The sequence below is a fragment of the Terrapene carolina genome, unplaced genomic scaffold, assembly GCF_002925995.2.
Source record: "Terrapene carolina triunguis isolate 2854851 unplaced genomic scaffold, T_m_triunguis-2.0 Scaffold141, whole genome shotgun sequence".
NCBI classification, from domain to species: domain Eukaryota; kingdom Metazoa; phylum Chordata; order Testudines; family Emydidae; genus Terrapene; species Terrapene triunguis.
The window spans coordinates 8658950-8665161 of NW_020664492.1; positions in this window are offsets into that span (position 1 = coordinate 8658950).

The window sequence follows — 6212 nt, forward strand, 5'->3', positions numbered from 1 at the left end:
TTTTTGCAATCATAGTTTTACAGATAATTTTGCACGCACTATTAAGTGTGCACACAATTTAGGTCACTGGGACGTCCAAGTCCCTGACTGTATTTACAAATCAGATATTTGAAAATCTAGTCTGAAAAGTGTAACCATGAAGAAAACACAGAAAATTATGTGGGAGAATTCTAATGAATTAGACTTATTATAAAAGAATTTTCTGTGTTGCTTTTGATCAGAACAGATAGTACAAATGGAAAAGCTGCAATACTAGTCCTTTTGTAAGGAATTTTAGATCTGAATAACTAAGAAAAAGTTATATAACATCTTTCATCCTTAAATATCCAAAAGCACGTTACAGACTGTGGCAAATTCTACAACCCCACCGACTCATTTCACCAAGTCAGAATAGATCTATAGAGGTCTAGAGGGAGAGCTCTAAATTTTGGGCGTATTTATGCCTGATGCAGCTGGATTGACTTGATTAGGGCTACACAGGGTGTCAATCACCACAGAACTTGGCATATATACGAATGAGTCACTCAGCAAAATGCAGCCGTCTCTTGAGTAGAACAAAGCAGCCATTCTTCAACAATTATACTACACAACAATTTTAGTTTTCAGCAGAGGAAGTAAAGAATCTATTTTCCACTTTAAACTATAAGGGAAATTTTTGATAGGCTGAACATACATTAGACATGTTTGAAGTTAATTTGGTCAGGGATGTTAACACCCTTGCTGCTGTGAAATCTGCCTTGGATTTGTGTCTCAGTCTAACAACATCATCCTCAACAGCACTGCCAATGCGAGGATTGTGGGGAGTCAGTCTGTACAATTTATTAATACTGGCTGATATTATAAAGTTACGACACTTCTGTATCATGGATGGCCTCTCTGTCTATCCACCATTGCTAACAAACCTTGAAGCATCTACCTCCCAAACCAGTGACAAAAGTGAATAATTGAGGACTAGCCAAACTTCAGTGAGAACAAAAGAGTAATTGTCCCCTAAGGGAACCCAGTTCTCTCCAACGTTCCTCAACAGAGGACTGGAGGTTTGGAGAGTAGAAATTCCCCAAGAAGGACAAAGAGCCAGGGGTGACAAAGCAGGAGGTTGTGAAAGGACTAACAGGTGGAAGACTCAAGAGACACACACAAGAAGTTTTGGGCAGGAAATGGATTGGCCAAGGTCAAAAAGTCTCCATGTTTCAGAACCCAGGCCATGTACTGCAACAGAATGACCCTGGATGACCCTGACCCCAGCCTAAAGAATGCTCTGGAGTGGTCAGGAAACTGAAGCAGGGAAATGCATTTAGGGTTTATTATTTTTGTAACAGAGCTTAGACATTTTGACTGCAAAGGTCTCAGCTCTCAGGAGGGGGAGCCAGAAAAAAGATCTGCACCCGGAGAGTGTGCTTAAGGACCCCAAGATAGGGACAGTGCCTGGACTCTGTTGAAGCTCTGGAGGCTTAAAACTAATGGGATTCAGCAGCTGGATCCTCTCACAGCAGTCTGGTAGTGGCCAAGGGGGAAGCTCAACTGGAGCTATACCAGCCCCCTAACACCATGTTGGAGCAATGGTTTAGTTGTGACTTAGAGGGAAGAACGCCACCTACACAATCACTGACAGTACTCGGAGAACCTAAATATTTACTGGATGAATTTTTTTCCTTGTTAGTTTATGTAATCTGGGCCTTGACCTTACAAGTCTTTATGCTATGTGCAGCCAGGAGACCAAGGTTGTTGCGAAGTAGAGCAAAGGAAGCAGCAGCTTTGCAGGGGCACAAGTAAAGTTAAGCACTAGACATAGTGCTTTGCACTTAGCAGATGTCTGTCTCAAGCCCCTTGCCTACCTGATCCCTTACTCTCAAGATGGCAAGAAAGAGGCAGGGTGTAAAGGAGAGAATTGGCTCCTGAGGATACATGGTTTTCAATATGATCCTCAGCATGTGACTAGAACACTTATCTATTCAGGTCCTTCTCTGCCTGCCACTTGGCAGGAGTAAGTTAGTGGCCATGCAGCACTATACTTGTTAATCCAGTATAGTACACTCCCTGTCCTATTCAGCATATTTTATCTTGCACTTATGACTAAGGCTAACATTTTGTCATCGATATTTTTGTAAAAGTCACGGACAGGTCATGGGCAAAAAAGAAAAATTCACAGTAGCCATGACCTGTCCGTGAGTTTTACTAAAAATATCCGGGACAAAACGGGGATCTGCGGGTCCCCACACTGCCTGAAGCGGGGCAGCTGCGCAGGGGATAGGAGCCGCCTGCAGAAGCTGAGGGCTGTGGGATATCCTTGCCACTTGCAGCTCCGGGGGCCCCTCTACCCATGGGGGCCGGGAGCTGCGGGTTACCCCTGCTGCCTGCAGCTCTGGGGGCTCGTATTGGCTGGGAGCTTAAGGTTTCTCCACCGCCACCGCCCACGAGCTCGGTGGTTCCCCTGCCACCCGTTGCCCCCGCGAGCTCAGGGGTTCCCCTGCTACCCCAGGTGATCAGGAGGTTGGGAGTTCCCCCACCACTGGCAGCTCCGGGGGCCCCCCTGCCCATGGCAGATGGGAACCCTGGGGTACCCCACTGCCTGTGGCGGTTTGGAGCTCCGGGGGCTGCTAGAGACGGGAGGGTACCCCATAGCTCCCTGCCCCCATGGGTGGGGGGGGGGGGTCCCTGCGGCTCCTGAGCACTGCAGGCTGAAGTCACGGATTCCATGACTTCCACGACCTCCATGACTAAATCGTAGCCTTACTTATGATGTACAGGATCAAACTCTTGATAAGATTTTGGCTTGAGTGGTATAGCTACAGGCACTTTCCAGTGGGTTAGACTTAAAATCTGAGGTACCTTAAGACTATAATCTCGTGGAATCATTGTTAAAATTCCTAATACTTTGGGGAAAGAAGATTAGTGTAAAATCTCTCATTTTGTCTTTAAACAAGTAAGATGGTAGACACTTATTCATGGTCCTATAATATCTTTGCTTTGTTTTTGTACAACCAACAACTTTTCCTAGAGTCAAACACTATCAATATATAGATGCCCAAAAATGAACCAATTGTACCGTATAATTTAAAATGAACCCTGGATGAACTATGCAGGAAAATATCTATCTCCCTCCAGAATGATAACCATACCATTATTAAAATCCTAGCTCTTCATCTGGAATATTAATCAAAAACAATTCCAGGGCACAGAGTTTGTTACAACTAGGAATGTGTGCATGTGAGTCTGCTGTCCCTCTACTCTATATACTGTCTCTCTTCTTGACACTCTTAAGAGAATTTCACTAAGTTTGTTTCTTGGTTGCCCAGCAGATGTGCTGGGATCTGACCACTTTGGTTAGAAATTGGAATAGATTTTTCCTGTATTGAAAAATGCTTTTATATAAGGTGGGATAATTTAGTGTCATGTTGCTCTTGACAGAGTATCTTTAAGATGGTCTTAGGACTGATGAAACAGACATGGAATAAGACAGCCACCTCTTACTCTGAATTATCAGGCACATAGATGAACATGATATGCTGTGGAAGAGTCGACATTGCTTTTGTAAAGGGAAATCATACCTCACCAATCTATTAGGATTCTTTTTTGGGGGGGAGGGGTCAACAAACATGTTGATGATGATCCAGTGGATATACTGTACTTAGATTTCAGAAAACCTTTGTCAAGTTCCCTTACCAAAGGCTCTTAAGCAAAGTAAGCTGTCATGCACAAGAGGGAAGGTTCTCTCTTGAATCAGTAACCAGTTAAAAGATAGGAAATAAAGGGTAGGAATAAGTGTTCGCTTTTCACAGTGGAGAGAGGTAAATAGCAGAATCCCCAAAGGATCTGTACTGGGACCAGAGCTTCTTCAACATATTCATAAATGATCTGGAAAAAGGGTAAACAGTGAGGTGGCAAACTTTGCAAAAAATACAAAATGACTCAGGATAGTTAAGTCTAAAGCAGACAGTGAAGATTTTACTAAACTGGGTGACTGGGCAAGAAAATGACAGATGAAATTCAAAGTTGATAAATGCAAAGTAATGCACTTTGTAAAACAATCCCAACTACTGTATACATACAAAATGATGGGATCTAAATTATCTGTTGCCACGCAAGAAAAATTTTGGAGTTATTGTCGATAGTTCTTTGAAATCATCCATTCTTCATGCAGTGGCAGTCAGAAAAAGCTAACAATGTTAGGAACCATTAGGAAAGGGATAGATAAGACAGAAAATATTGTAATGCCATTATATAAATCAATGGTACGGTCACACCTTGAATACTGTATGCAGTTCTGGACACCCCATCTAAAAAAATATATTAGAGTTGGAAAAAGTAAAGTACAATAAAAAGGGGCAACAAAAAAGATAGGGGTATCGAACAGTTTCCATATGAGGAGACTGGAACTGGAACTGTTCATCTTGGAAAAGAGACAACTGGTGAGGGAGGGAGGGGATATGCTAGAGGTCTATAAAATCATGAATGGTGTTGAGAAAATGAATAGGGATGTGTTATTTACCCCTTCACAGAACCAAGGATCACCCTATGAAATTAATAGGCAGCAGGTTTAAAACAAACATAGGGAAGTATTTTTTCACACAATGCACAGTCAACCTGTCGTTTGCGACCAGGGGCTGCTAACAGGGAGTTTCGCAAGGGAGTTCTCCAGGTGAAGGAGGAGCAATACAGCACCCTTTTGGGGTAAGTGACTGTCTGCAGTGTGTGTTTGTTTGTGTTTGGGGGTTACTTGCTGTGTGCTGAGCTTGTGTTTGGCAGTCTGTTTGTTTGGTTGTTTGAAGGACCGTGTGCTGTGGCTGACAGTTGGAAGCTGTGAGCTTCAAAGGAAGGTTTGAAACCAGGAAGCCTCTGGTAATTGGCTGAGCCTTACTCAGTGGGCGGGGCATTCATACAGGCCAGGGCTTTATAAAGCAGCGCACAAGCGACCAGGGAACGTTTGCGAACAGGGGCTGCTAACAGGGAGTTTCGCAAGGGAGTTTGGAAGGGGAGTGGGAAGGGGCGAGGGTCCCTTGCCGGTTCTATCTGTTTTCCCTTTATTCCCCTTAAAACTTTAAACTTCTTGCTTAAACAACCCTTTCAGCGGACAGGGGGCTGCAGACGGGAGTTTGACAGAGGGAGGCTTACGATGGTTAGGAAGACCCGCAACACCTGTGCCAGCACTGCTTCTGTCTCCTCCACCTGCGCCTGTAGCCAGACAGAGCGCCTGAGCATGGATGCTTCTACCCAGATCCTGGTGTGGTTTTGCAGAGACTGTAACTTGCAATTTCCACTTACTGATATCCAGGCTGAGGGGACCATCCAATGTGAAAGGTGCCTGCTGGTGGAATCTCTCAGGCAGCAGGTGGGAGAGCTACAGGAGGAGGTGGCTAGGTTGAGAAGCATCCGAATCCACGAGCAATTCCTGGACAGTGTCCATGTGGAGACAGCTGAGGTAGCTGTCCCAGGACACAGGACTGCTGATACACCACTGGTGGAGGAGGAGATGGCTCAGGGTGGACACTGGCAGCTGGTTACTTCTGGCAGCAGGCAGTGCTCCACCCCTGCTCCGAACCCTCCCGCTGTGGTAATAGGTAACCGTTATGCTCTTCTTGATACAGGAAAGAAGGCATCACCCCCTACAGTAAAGGAGGAGAAGCCTCGTACCCCTAAGGCTGGGAGGTCTGCTGCCACCACTGCGAATAGGAAACGTAGGGTAGTGGTGGTCGGAGACTCTCTGCTGAGGGGGACGGAGGCGCCCATCTGTCGCCCTGACATTTCATCTCGGGAGGTATGCTGCCTGCCGGGAGCCCGTATCCGAGACGTTACGGAGGCATTGTCGAGGATTATCCAGCCCTCTGACTACTACCCCATGCTACTCATCCATGTAGGCACAAATGATACTGCGCGGTGTGACACTGAGCGGATCAAGAGTGACTACAGGGCTCTGGGAGTACGGGTGAAGGAGTTTGGAGCGCAGGTGGTATTCTCTTCGATTCTTCCTGTCAAAGGTAGGGGCCCGGGCAGAGACAGATGCATCATGGAGGTGAATGCCTGGCTGCGAAGATGGTGTCGCCAGGAGGGCTTTGGCTTCCTAGACCACGGGATGCTATTTGAGGAAGGACTGCTAGGCAGAGATGGTGTTCACCTTTCGAGGAGGGGAAAGACCCTATTTGGACACAGACTGGCTAACCTAGTGAGGAGGGCTTTAAACTAGGTTCGACGGGGACAGGTGAGCAAAGCCCGCA